At 38.9% G+C, this 15,061-nt stretch overlaps 1 protein-coding gene across 8 annotated transcripts in view; it reads right to left on the bottom strand.

Moving 5' to 3' along the window:
- The window catches only part of ALPK1 (alpha kinase 1), a 151,173-nt gene that overhangs the window by 102,395 nt on the left and 33,717 nt on the right, over positions 1-15,061 (bottom strand). The window lies entirely within an intron of this gene.

The raw sequence follows: 15,061 nt of genomic DNA, 5'->3' as shown, positions 1-15,061 counted from the left end.
TAGTCTGGTGGGTTGAATGCTTAGAGGTTTTGAACTAACTAACATTTTAAATCCATAATTTGCTGTCACAGTTACCACCAAAAGCCAGGTGGAGAGGGAAAGTTGCTATTGGTTAAATACTTTCTGTACTTTAGATGCTATGCTATGCACCTCAGACACAAAACCTTATGATACAGGCTTTATGATCCCCACTCTAGAGATGAGAAAGTTGAGGGTCATGGAGGTTAAGTAACTTGCCCAAGGTCACATGATAAAAAAGGTATATATTCAGAATTTGCAAAAGACTTTGACCCCATGAGTACTTTTAAAACCATTTGCCTTCCAGCCCACTCATACACTCCTGAATATTTCAAAATGTATTAATCCATTGAAAGAATTAACCCAAGTCCTTTTTAATGCTCTTAGATTTCCAGTAAGATAATTCTATAAATTATTTTCTATATATAGATCACATATGTCTTCTTCCAATTTACTGATGAATCAATTTTTACCTAGCCTGATCCAAATCAAGTTAATCAATCTCCATACTTTTCTCTAACTATACTAGAAAGAGACAGCTGAAAAGTCAGAAGTCTAATTCAACTGGTCAGTCCTGCTATTTTCACATTGGAAAGCTAATTGCTTGCAACCGAGCTCTCCCTAGACTTCCACTCACAGCAATTCAAGCTGGAAGGGGCTCTCCTGTCTCACTCTGTCTTCTCCAAGTTCCAGGGAGATTTGTCTAGTAACAGATAATTAAAGACATGGCAGTGCTACTTGCTAGGATTTCACTCTTTCTCTTTTACCTCTTATAAAAGAAGAAATTTCAGTATAAAGATTAGATTTTTCCCCCTTTTCTAAAGCTGGGTATACCAACTGGCATCGGCTGTATTAAAATCAGGAGAAACCTCAATCAAAAAGCCTCTCTCGGAAGGCAGGCTTTCTTGTTAATATGCACCAACATGAAAGGCTTTCTTTTCATCCTATACAACTACAGTGTGTGTAAATTGCAGGGGGCTCATTGGCATAAATCTCGCCTGCGACCTCTGAGGTAAACTGGATTTACATTACTTTCTGACAAGAATTAAATGAAGGCCTTGTGGATATATGAACAGCCTTCTAGGCTGCAACAGATGGGCATGAATGTGCTCCCTAGGAAAACTATCAGTGACATCTGTGTCCTCCAAATTCTGGTGGTCTCAGCCAATTAACGGGGGTAGGGGGAGAGGGGGGGTTGGGAGGCCACAGCACAGCCCCCAGCCAAAACCCAGGCAGAAGTGTTTGTGTTTGGAGATGGGATCAGGCTGGCCTGCAGCAGCGAGGTTAGCACTTCATTGTTATCATTCAAATGGAGAATGTGGCTTACAAGCTATTTGTATACCACAGTGAGGATAATATGATTTTTCTCATTTGACCGGAGGAGATGGCCCTCTCTTGCAGCTGATATCATATTTCAGTGCAATCTCTTTGAGACGGGTATTTACTTTTGTCTCTTCTGGGGCAGGCTGAGGGTGTTGCTGTCTGCCAGTTTCTGTAGTGCATTCATGAGTCACAAAGCAGGTGAACTCTAAGGCGACACAGAGCTCTTTCCCCCAAACATCCTTCTTTAAAATCTACTTCTTTCTTTCTTCAAAATGGCATTTTCTCATTTCACCAAAAATTTAAAAAAAAAATCAGAATCCAGGTTTCCTACTTAAAACAAAGTCAAGAGAAATGACATCAAATATCTTGAATGAAGTGGTGGCAGAGTCTTTCAAAGGATACGATGAACCATGAATCCCACTGTCTGAATTGACCACATCTCAGCATGTCAGTCCCCCTGTGTTCAATGTGCAGACAGAAGGAGAACCGGAGAAACCGAAGCAGAAGACAAGTTTCCTCACTGGCACCTCTCCTTTGCTGTAATCTCTTGGCCCACTTGCTTGGACTGTGTAGGGCAGGAGACCAGGACTGGGGAGCTGATAAGAGGGAAGGGCAGAGGAAAACTAACATTTGCTTTTTCTGTACCAGGAGGAATCAGGAGAGGTGTATGTAGGGATTCCAGGTCCCACGTTTCCAGGCCCCAGCAGTAAGAGCACAGGCTTTGGGTCTAAAGTACCCAAGTCTGAATTCTGGCTCTAACATTTACTAGAATACGAGAGAATGGGCAAGTTACTTAACGTCTTTGTGCCTCACTCTCTTATCTGTAAAACTGAGCTAATAGCTGTACCTACCTCTTAGTAAGGATAAAACTACATGACATGTAGAAAATGCTCTGATATTGCTGTGAGGACTGTTTTTATCCAGAGTTTACTGTGGATTGAAGGCCCACGGATAGAATCCCAGACTGCTAAATTCGTTTGGCAAAATGAAAGGTATTGTGTTAGACTAGTTTTAAAAATTCAGAAAAGTGATTTTTCAAAAGAAGCAATTCTCGTTGCTTTTAGGAGCCTGAGGTCATGCTTTAAAATTACATCTTTTCTTTAATGTATCAGATTTTGAAATTCTTTGCTAAAATGAACTTAGTAAATATCAAAAGCATCTAGATCATTCTAAATGATAAAATAGACTTATCAAGAGGCAAGTAACGTCCCATTTAGACCAAAAAAATGAAATTAAGGTGTTTATATTTTCACCTCCTTTTCCTAATTGCAGGAGTAGAAATGAGTTGCTTTGTCTGGCCTAAGTTGGTTATTATACGTGAAGTTTCAGGAGACAGTGGTTAATCATGATAGTTGGGATGTAAACTGTGGCAGGTGTCGTTTAAAACACCTTCGTTGTGGGTGTTGTTTAAAACATAGTAATTCCACACCATCATTGTGTACAACAGCAACAACGATGAAAGGAAAACAAGTGGGCCTTCTAAACAAGCGACCTACTGTCTAAGCCATAAATGCTCCTCTTGCTATGTTTTGAAAGTACATTTTCACACAGGAATTCTTCTTCCCTTCTGCCCTGTATGATTTTTCAAGTGATCCCGTTCTAAGAACTTTGGCAAGCTGAGTTTCAGCACAAGGTAAGCTTGCTTCTAGAGGAAGTCACATCGTTGGGCAACAAAGAAGTCGCTTGCTCTTTCTGCACACAACTCCCATGCCTGCTGGAGAAACCTGTGGCCTCAAAGGTGAGGGTGAAAGCAACTGTAGGCACAATTTTTGCACACACTGTGAAGTTTGTTCTTTTTTTATGCTGTGATATCAAATGTAATTGTGTCTTGTTCTCTTAGTACCAATATCATTATGTTGAGCAGTAAATAGCCGAGAAGACTTTGTCCACACAGGGATTCAGAAAAGAATCGACACTAAACAAAAGCACCTGTTGTTACGTTCTTGTGATGACCTCAGAAGTGACCAGTTGGCTGTATTCACCCCACACTCCTCCCGAGGCTTTTCCCAACACTACCGTCTCACACATCATTATTGGACGTAAAAGGAGAATAATTGAGGAGAAGATCAATAAATTTAAAAGCTCTTTAAAAAAAGACATAATGAATTTGGTACAGCACATATTTTTAGATCAAAGATGCCTTTGAAGTGACAAAACCCTAATCCATAAACTACTGAAGCACTTCCTTTCTCTCCCAAACTGCTTGTTGTCAAATAAAATGGAAGTTAAGGAAATTATCTTTATCTGAAAATGGCCAAAAGAAGCCATCAACTAATGACAGCCTTGTCACAAGCGACAATTGGGGAAATTGTCAGAAAGGCAAGGCCTAACAAGCCGCAGAGTGGGCTTGCTGTTTGCACTAATCTGGCCATACAGCCCCCACACACAATCCCAGTCCGCTTGCTGTGTGAAACAGCTAAGGCTTTGTCAGCGTTAACAGGGAATGGAAGAACACACTTTCATGAATATGTATTACCAGTCCTCTGTGTCTACAGAGACAAACCCTTCAAAACTGAGATATTAAACACACACGCACACAGACAAACACACCACCGATCAACAAAAACCAAGAGAATCTAAGCTACTTGGTTGAGTGTAGTGAAATGCTAGGAACTAAGCGGCCGGGTCCATGTGTTTGCTGGGATCTTTATTTTTCAGCAATGGAGGTAAAATCTTCAGGGGGCTTTCAATCTTCGGGAACCACGTGCGTAAATTCAGAGATGAGATACATCATTGCATGGATTGCAAATCACACACCTTATAGTGAATTCGCTTTCTTAATACCAAATGTGTTCTGAAATGCTAATACGAAAATGAAAATAACTTTGATATCTTAACTAAGTGCATGTGCAGTTTTAAGAAATTGATAAATCTCAGACTGACTTCCTATGAAGCAGTAAAAGCACCATATGGAAAATTATGAAGATGTAGCATTTCCCAACACTGAGCAGAAGGACACTGCACAGGCAACAGGTGGAAATCACAAATAAGAAATCTTAAGGGGAAAAGGGTGGAGGTGGGAATCTACTCTGTAAGCTCTTTGTAATCTTAATAATAGTGTTTATTTAAGAAAATCCATATTATGTGTATTTTTTTTTCTTCAAAGATAAATTATTTTACATCCACCCCTGGGCATAGATCTAGTAAAATAGTTTTGAATGACTGGAATTAGTTTTTCTGCTAACATTGAAATTTATTTTAATATAAATATGTATGTGTGTGCATTTAACTTCACTTTCTTTTTTAGAAGCAAATACATAGGACAGAAAAGTATAAGGTTATTTCTTTTTACTTTTTTTCTGATATGATAAAGTTTGGTTTCCCACTGCGCAAGAGACAAAGCTCAGTTTTGAAGGTTTTTCTATATTACGCAATGTTTGCCATAGACATTTACATTTCATTAGCATATTCTGCTCTACATGAAATCCAGCATTGAATGCTCCCAGCGCGCTAAAGCTAATCCTCTTTAAAGAGCTACAGGCTATATTACATGTGGCCACAGCAGCAGTCTTGCCTTCGCTGCATCACTTTGAAGACGATGAACAGTGTTCTCTTGTGTCTGTCCGTACCCAGACTCATAAACCACTGCTTTCTGTGCTGTGAAATCCTTCTGTTTTCATCAAGGAGAAATTACAAGGAGTCCGAAATCCAAGTTACTGTTCTAAAAGCTGGACTGCACTTGAAGAGACGATAATATGCTGATTTCACTTTTTCCTAAGTGTCTATCCACAATCTTTTCAACTAAGATTAAAATGAACTATATCCAAGTATTTTTGGTCCTTTGATTAGGATCAAGTGCTAACCACACCTTCTGTCTAGGGAATCTGATCCCAGATAATCAAGAGAAAGAGAATCAGTGATGTCACAGTTTTGCAGGGCAGCATTAAACATTTAGATGCAGTAATTCCTAGGTGGCTCGCTTTTCCGTACACAAAGACAACTCAGCTGACTCTATGCAACTAAGCTGCCGATAGATGATGCGGTGATCCAACTTCAACAAAGTATGGCAAACTAAAAAGTATACAACTTTGCAGAAAATGTTATTTTTTTTAGTTGAAAACAAAGGAAAATTAGTGAAGTTCATATTCTACCGATGTCATTTCTTTCATGCTTAAATTATATTTTTAAAAGAAAAGTGCTATATTGTAAACAAGACTGAGTTTTTTTTTTCTTATCTTGTGGTTAACTTATTTATAAACAAATACTTGGTTTATAAATTGTTTGTAATTTTGAAAATAATTATTGTGTAAAAATCGCTATTGAGATGTCGATTATACCATCTGGTATTACTTAAAGCCCAACATAGTAAATTGTCCTATGATTTCAAAGCAAGAGGCACTTTGATTTTCATACCAAAGAAATACATTTCTTTTTATTTGATGATGGACACCTGACCCTCATGATATTATCCCTTTTTGCTTTTACTCCCAGGAAACTCAGAGCCAGGATTTGTGCTCAGGTCCAGGGGTGTCCCTTATTTGGATAACCTTGTACAAACTATCTAATCCACACCCTTCATTACTTGGTTCATCTTCTTTACCCTTGACTTAAGACTTCTGAACACACCTGTGTCTCTCATTGTGGGCAATTTCAAATATTTTTGAAGATGCATGCAGATTAAAGAACATCTCGCAGTAGTGCTCCTTATGTAATGTAGCCATTTTCTTCACCAGCATATGCTAGAGAGGCTTTACAGTGTGGTGGAGGGAACTCTGAGTTTAGGATTAAATAGTTCTTCCCACGACACGGCAGGCACTTTGCCTGCTCTCCTGAGGTGACCGTGAGGTGGGTGACCAGTTATAATTTTATCTCTGTTCCTGTGAGCCACTTGGGCACTTTCAGAAATTAAATGAAAACTTTACTACGAGTTTCCATGCCATCTTCTCTTTATTGCTGGCAATATCTATATTCAGGCTGAAATTCAGTTATAGTTAATGCAGTTCTCTGCTTGTTCTTACAGTCCATTCACTTCCAAGGTAAAACATACTCTGAAAGATCTTATGATTTTATTTGTAGCCATCCAGACGCTAGCAATTATCTTTCCCAAGTGGTATGCTTTTTTCTATGCCTGCCCCACTTTGAAACTTACCAAGCACCTTTTCTGTAGGCTTTTCCTCTTATTATTTATTTATTTATTTATTTATTTATTTATTTATTTATTTTGAGACGGAGTTTCGCTCTTGTTACCCAGGCTGGAGTGCAATGGCGCGATCTCGGCTCACCGCAACCTCCGCCTCCTGGGCTCAGGCAATTCTCCTGCCTCAGCCGCCTGAGTAGCTGGGATTACAGGCACGCGCCACCATGCCCAGCTAATTTTTTGTATTTTTAGTAGAGACGGGGTTTCACCATGTTGACCAGGATGGTCTCGATCTCTTGACCTCGTGATCCCCCCGCCTCGGCCTCCCAAAGTGCTGGGATTACAGGCGTGAGCCACCGCGCCCGGCTCCTCTTAGCTCTTATACTTTTTTCCTGATAGTTTAGTATCACCCTCTAATTTAAACAAGGTAGAAAAAAAGTATAGAGTTGGGTATATTTACAGTTATTCAAGATATTTTACTCAAAAACAATTTTCCTAGAGGAAAAAACATTGAGTATGAATATATTTAAAAATTAGAATTACGGCCAGGCATGATGGAGGCTAAGTTGGGTGGATCACCTGAGGTCAGGAGTTTGAGACCAGCCTGGCCAACATAGCAAAAGCCGATTAGTGGGCATGGTGGCACTCGCCTGTAATCCTAGCTACTCGGGGAAGTTGAGGCAGGAGAATTGCTTGAACCTGGGAGGTGGATGAGCTGAGATCACACCATTGTACTCCAGCCTGGGTGACAGAGACTCCCTCTTAAAAAAAAAGACATAAAATAGTTTATTAATCAAAATTGTTTAAAAAGCTATTAGCCGGGTGCGGTGGCTCATGCCTGTAATCCCAGAACTTTGGGAGGCCGAAGTGGGTGGTTAACGGGGTCAGAAGTTCAAGACTGGCCAAGGTGGTGAAACAAAAATACAAAATACTAAAAATGCAAAAAAATTAGCCGGGCTTGGTGGCACATGCCTGTAATCCCAGTTACTCCGGAGGCTGAGACAGGAGAATCGCTTGAACCCACAAGGCGGAGGTTGCAGTGAGCCGAGATCATGCCATTGCACTCCAGCCTGGGTGACAGAGTGAGACTCTATCTCAAAAAAGTAAATAAACTAATAAAATAAAATAAATAAAGAATAAAAAATTATTAGCAACTGATTCAGCTTTTATTCAAAATAGATATATACATATATTTAAACTTATTACTGAATATTTCTGAAAATTCACAACGTAACAGGCTTAAGAGATACTTCACAAATTCTCAAAAGGAAAAAATTATTTGACCACAACTCATAAAAGCTCTAAATTATTAATTAAAAATTAATTTTTTTATTGAGCCCCTTGGAAATTTCTTCTTTTCTTCCTTCTCTCCCTCCCTACCTCCTTCCCTCCCTCCCTCCTTCCCTTCCTCCCTTCTTTCTTCCTTCCTTCCTTTCTTTCTTCTTTTTTTTTTTTTTTGAAATGGAGTTTTGCTCTTGTTACCCAGGCTGGAGTGCAATGGCGCGATCTCGGCTCACCGCAACCTCCGCCTCCTGGGTTCAGGCAATTCTCCTGCCTCAGCCTCCTGAGTAGCTGGGATTACAGGCACGCGCCACCATGCCCAGCTAATTTTTTGTATTTTTAGTAGAGACGGGGTTTCACCATGTTGACCAGGATGGTCTCGATCTCTTGACCTCGTGATCCACCCGCCTCGGCCTCCCAAAGTGCTGGGATTACAGGCGTGAGCCACTGCGCCCGGCCTCCTTCTTTCCTTTCTTCCTTCCTTTTCTCTTATCTCTTTTGCTCTCTCCCTCTTTCTTTTCCTTTCCTTCTTTCTTCTTTTCTCTTTATTTCTCTCTCTCTTTTCTTCTTTTCTTTCTAAAAACAATCTTACTCTGTTGTCTAAGCTGGACTGGAGTGGCATGATTATACCTTACTCTGGCCTCTAACTCCTGGTTCAAAGGATCCTTCCACTTCAGTCTCCCAAGTAGCTAGGACTACAGGCACGTGTCACCATGCCCGGCTTATTTAAAAAAAATTTTTTTTTTTTGAAAGATGGAGTCTCACTAGTGTTGTCCACATTGTCTCAAACTCCTGACTTCAAGCAATCTTCCTGCCTCAGCCTCCCAAAGTGCTGGGCTTACAAGTTTGAGCCGCCACACCTAGCCCAACACTTGGAAGTTTCAATAGCATTCAGATGCCATCTTATTGTCATTTTCCAATACATTTCCAGACTTAATGCAACCCAAACTATATTCAGATGAAATTTTGTAGCTTTATAATATTTAATAATTAAAAATGAAAAAGTATAAAATGTGCTTTTATTTCAAAGAAGTAAAAAGAGACAAACTAAGACTTAAGAAGTTGGGGGAATACATAAACATAATTTTTCTTTTTTTTTTTTTGAGATGGAGTTTTGCTCTTGTTGCTCACGCTGGAGAGCAATGGTGCTATCTCAACTCACTGCAACCTCTGCTTCCCGGGTTCAAGCGATTCTCCTGCCTCAGCCTTCTGAGTAGCTGGGATTACAGGCATGTGCCACAACACCTGGCTAATTTTGCATTTTTAATAGAGATGGATTTCTCCATTTTGGTCAGGCTGGTTTCGAACTCCCGACCTCAGGAGACCCACCTGCCTCGGCCTCCCAAAGTACTGGAATTCCAGGCTTGAGCCACTACGCCTGGCCGTAGTAACATGATTAAAAAAATAATAACGATATATAAAAAGTAGATAAATTTAAAAAGCTAGTTGTTTTAAAGCTCAGTAAAGTGGCTTTCAGGAAAATCTAATTTTAAAAAGTACTCTTTTCAGAATGGGAAAAGGCATAAAAACTCTATTATGATTAAGATTTAGATATATAATAAACTATAATGTACAAGTCTGATTTTAAAACATGACAACTTATATGAACTACATTTTCTAGAATAATTTTTAATAGATGATTAAAATTGGTTGAAGAAAGAAAACAATTTCTAGTTAAGAATAAGTGAAAAACTTTGTCTATTATTTCCAAGAAAGGTGCCAGATTCAGATGTTGTCATAGTCTATTTCCACCAAATTCTTTGGAAATATGTAATTTCCACAATATTTAGATTATATAGATAATAGAAAAATATAAAAGAAATTCCTAGTTTATTTTGTAAGGCTGGCATAACCCTATTATTAATACCTAACCAAGACCATGAACAAAAAAGATAACTATAGAAGATGCTATTGTTGCCCATTTATATCTCCAAAATATTAGCTGCCAAGTACATGCTTAATAAGAAATGGACTCAAGCTATTTAAGAGGGAAGAAAACTTTACTCAGGTGAATAGAAGAACAACCAACTGGATAATATTGCTGGATTCAAACCAGTTGAAAGATGTCGTTCTCTCCAAAATCATCTGAATCTTTAATAAACTCAGTAAAAAAAAAAAATCCATAGGAATAATTTAGAGCTGGTACATGTTTAACAATCAGTTCTCTAGGAGAAAATAAAACCCTAGCTTATAGCGTTCGTTGATTACTGTTGTGTAAATACTCTTACCATGGCTAATTTCAAGCTCTCAATGTGAGATCACTGGGGAATGAGGATAGAGGGGTGAAAAGAGACACAGCAACATGCCATTCTACAGCACATCCACCACAGAGATAGACCAGATATAAGTAACCTCGAAAGCATAGATAATAGTAAAATGCCATTAAATAATTAGGAAATACTTTTGTCAATGTTTTCAAATAACATTTAATTTTAAATGATGGTTGTGTTTAACAAATGGCTCACAGAATTTCTGAAAACTTAATAACCAGCTCTTGGCCTGGCATTGTGGCTCGCACCTATAATCCCAGCACTTTGGAAGGCTGAGGCGGGAGGATTGCTTGAGTCAGGAGTTTGAGAATAACCTGGGCAATGTAGTAAGACTTCATCTTTACAAAAATTTTTTTTAAAAATTAGCCAAGCATAATGACATATGCCTGTAGTTCCAGCTACTCTGGAGACTGAGGTGGGAGGATGGCTTGAGCTGGGAGGCCAAGGTTGCAGTGAACTGAGATCATACCATTGCACTCCAGCCTGGGCAACAGAGCAAGACCTTGCCTCAAAAAAATAAAAACAAAAGTAATCAGCCCTCATGAATCAATATCAGAGAGCTCCAATATACCACTGAGAGGAACTGTGAAAAGTTTCTTCTGGAAGAGTGACTAGAAAAAAAATGAAGCTTTAAAAAGATTAATATGATAAAATATCCCGATCATTTAGCTGACATTTCATTAGTAATAAAGCTGGCATAAATATATACATGATTGTTTTTCTCCATAAAATTACATTCACTACAGTCAAAAAGGCAGAAAATAACAAGTGTTGGCAAGGATGTGGAGAAAAGGGAGCCCTCCTACCCTGTTGGTGGAAATGTAAGATGGTGCAGTCACTTTGGAAAACAGTATGAAAATGTCATAAAAAGTTCAATGTGAATTTATCGTAAAACCCCGTCGTTTTACTTTTAGGTATTTATCTAAGAGAAAGGAAACATATATCTACCCAAATTCTTGCCCACAAATGCTCATAACAGCATTATTTGTAATAGCCCCAAAGTAGAAACAACCCAAATGTCTGCCCGCTGATGAATGGATAAACAAAGAATGGTAGACCCACCCAATGAAATATTTTATTTTGCAATAAAAAGAAACTTGCCACAACGTGCTCAAAAACATGCTAAGTGAAAAAAGGCATACAGAAAAAGCACATATTTTGTGATTCCATTTATTTAAAAATTTAAGAAAAGGCAAATGGACAGAGACAGAAAGTAGGTTAATGGAGTGGGAACAAGGGCTAGCGATGAGAACAAGGATTGCATGAAAATGATCTTATTTGGGTGATTAAAATGTTCTAAAACTGAATTTTTATGATAGTGGCACAACTTAGTGAATTTACTAGAAAAAATTTAATTGTACACTTAGAATAGTTAAATTTTATAATATGTAAATTATACTTCCATAAATATGTTAAAAATTATATCCAGCTAAATTTCTTTTCTTTTCTTTCCTTTTCTTTCTTTCTTTCTTTATTTATTTATTTATTTATTTTTTTGAGACGGAGTTTCGCTCTTGTTACCCAGGCTGGAGTGCAATGGCGCGATCTCGGCTCACCGCAACCTCCGCCTCCTGGATTCAGGCAATTCTCCTGTCTCAGCTTCCTGAGTAGCTGGGATTACAGGCACGCGCCACCAAGCCCAGCTAATTTTTTGTATTTTTAGTAGAGACGGGGTTTCACCATGTTGACCAGGTTGGTCTCGATCTCTTGACCTCGTGATTCACCCGCCTCGGCCTCCCAAAGTGCTGGGATTACAGGCTTGAGCCACCGCGCCCGGCCCTATTTATTTTTTTTGAGACAGAGTCTTGCTCTGTCGCCCAGGCGGCTGGGGTGCAGTGGCACAATCTCCGCTCACTGCAATCTATGCCTTCCAGGTTCAAGTGATTTTCATACCTCAGTCTCCCACGTAGTGGTGATTACAGGCATGTGCCACCACGCCCATCTAATTTTTGTATTTTTGGTACAGACAGGGTCTCACCATGTTGGCCAGGATAATCTTGAACTCTTGACTTCGTGATCTGCCCACCTTGGCCTCCCAAGTGCTGGGATTACAGCTGTGAGCCACCACGCCCAGCCAGTTAAATTTCATTCATTAATTTTTGGTTATCTTTATTTACTAAAGAGGCAAATGACTCAAAGACATTGAGCAACTTGCTTACAGTTAAAGCTTTTTTTAAAATATGAAAATTAATATTTCCAAATGTAGTTTCTGTTTGCTTATCTTCCCTGGATTCAACACTAAGTAACATCTGTCTGAATCTCATTTTACTCACTATTTTAATGAATCTACTTTCCACTGCCCACTGTACTTCCTTATCTGTCTTCATTGTGTGTGGCCGCTCATTTGATTACTTTTCTGCTGGGATTACTAGGTCTAAAAACAGCAAGTGAAAACTTACACTTTGATTCATTCCCCTGTTCACTTATACGTTCAGATAGTCAACAAATATTTACTGAATACCTACTATGTGCCAGACACTCTTGTAGGCACTAGGGATATAGCAGTAAACAAAAGTAGATTTAATAGTTTTGAGAGATAGACTCCAGCCAAGGGTATGTATTGGATGGTTGGTTGGTTTTATGTTCGTTTATTTTTTCAGAAAGCAAAGCCCCATGAAAGATTCATGACAGAGGACTTACATGTTATAAAAAATAAGCACTTTCCCTGTCCATTCAGATTGTATAAAGATCCCAAGAACACAAGGGATGAATCAGAGCTGTTGAATTGTGATCCCTGTGAAAGCCCTGCACCTGTCCTCCTCAGGAGAAGTCCAGGACAGCCAAGAATTAATGGGAGGAAGCTTTATTGCTGGAATCTGCTTAGAGTTAACTAGGTCAAGCTTTCCCTTATTCAGATGAAATGGCATTTTGAGATAGAGATTATACTCTCATTGAAAAATATAGAGTTATATTTTTGCCTCCAGATTATGTGGCTTGAATATATTATATGCTGGTTTCTCAAAGCTGGTACTCAGAAATTTACCTCACACAGATATTAGTCCCTGTCCTGCCACATTCCCTCAAACAAGATTCCAGTGAGCTCATTCATTCCTATCCCAAGATGGCTCCAGTTTCTACTTCCTGCTAAGAACATCCAATACTACCAGAGGTCAGGAATCTAACCATCCTCCCTCAAAGGCATTGGTATCTACCTTTTGCAAAACAAAAATAATCATCTGGCTTATCCTAGTCTTTAGAAAAGACTACAGCTCAACAATTAGAATCACAATAAACCCCCAAAAGCAAATGGTTGCATTTCCCTGATTCAAAAAAGGATCTTAGCTTAGGTACTGTGAAGTGGAATCCTACCCCTGGAATGTGGTAGGTTGGCAAAGGTTAATCCAAGACCCTTGTTATCCAATCTTCCTTTCTGGCTCTAGCAGTAGCTGTATATAAGCAACAATGATCATACAAAACAAAGTAGCCCAGGATTTTTTTCTCATCCAGCTTCCAGCAGAGTAATTAGATTCAAAAGAATCCTATAGCATAAGGATTTGGGTCCAACATTAGAAGGCCTCTTGAGTTACCAAATTTAAAATCATAGTTAAAATTCCTCCTTATCCAGACTTACCCTTGTATCCCCTGGGATATCTATGCCTTACAAATATACCAAGATTCCAACATAAAAACTAAGCTTTAAAACTTTAAAACCACCTTAAAACTTTAAAACCATCTTAAAACTTGATATCCACCAAGGGTACACTATCCTAATCAATATTATTTAGATACTTGCTTTATTAACGTGGCCCTGAACAAAGCTTCATTTATTGGTAGTATGGACTGGGAAAACTGCTTTTTTTTTTTTTTTTTTTTTTTTAGACAGTCTCACTCTGTCACCCAGGCTGGAGTTACAGTGGTGCAATCTTGACTCACTGCAACCTCCACTTCTCAGGTTCGAGCGATTCTTATGGGTCAGCCTCCTAAGTAGCTGGGACTACAGGTGCATGCCACCAGGCCTGGCTAATTTTTGTGTTTTTAGTGGAAATGGATTTTCACCATGTTGGCCAGGTTGGTCTCGAACTCCCTATTTCGAGCAATCTACCTGCCTTGGCCTCCCAAAATTCTGAGATTACAGATGCGAGCCACTGCGCCTGGCCTGGAAAACTGTTTTTCTTCAGGAAATTTGTGATGTGCATATAATGCAGTGCCTAGAGAGAAATTTGTGCTGTATCCTGATCAGGGTGTTTGTTATACGGCTCTATACACTTGTTAGAATTATAAAATAAAGAAAAAATAAAGTATCAATGTTGCTGTATGTTAAAAAATAAACAAAAATAAAATCTATTTATCAAGAAAAAGCTTCAAGAAGCTTCAATGCTTCTCTTAGAGGGGCTGTGGGGCAGAAGTGTTGAAATATCAGAAGGAGAGTCTGACCAAGTTATACCTATACAAGAATGGGCTTACACACCAATAGAATTGTAGAATTTTTTTTTTCTAATTTTTGTCAGCAGAAACTAGTGGAATATGTGTGAAAATGGATTCTTAAGTGCTAAACTAAGGAAGAAGAAAGGAATATAGCTCCTTTGGGTCAAACATTAATGTGGGTTCTTCTACCAGACACTCTGTTAAATGTGCTAGTTCTGGTTGTGACCATTTGTTCAGTTGGTTGGCTGGTACCAGGACTCAGTGGTGGCCTACACTAAAGGAAGTTGAGCTGTTAGAAATTAGTGTAGTGTGGATGAAGAAATATAGACACTTAAAGACAGAAATATTAGAATGGATTTGTGAGGGCCATCTGCTCACTCAACCCTGTAGCATAGCACTCCTAATTATGTTCCAGGACAGTCCTAGTACCAAAGCATTACAAAATATATTAATGAGAAAGCACACATCACTAGAAAGCAAGATGGCAACTATACTTTGTAATCCGGGGATGAAAGTAGAAATGTGCTCCATGATATACTCCCTTTAGAATTGAGAGGATATTGCAGAGGCATAAACCAAGAGGCAAGGTGGGCATAGTTATGCAGGGCCAGATCAGTAATCAGAATGGTTTGACCTGCAAAGACCTTCAGCTTCAGCTTTAATACATGGACAGTACACTAAAGTTTTACTTGATCTGTGTATTATAATTGAAAATCCTGAGTCTGAC

Source organism: Saimiri boliviensis, chromosome 3 (genome assembly GCF_048565385.1).
Source record: "Saimiri boliviensis isolate mSaiBol1 chromosome 3, mSaiBol1.pri, whole genome shotgun sequence".
NCBI classification, from domain to species: domain Eukaryota; kingdom Metazoa; phylum Chordata; class Mammalia; order Primates; family Cebidae; genus Saimiri; species Saimiri boliviensis.
This window is presented reverse-complemented; position numbering and strand designations above follow the sequence as displayed.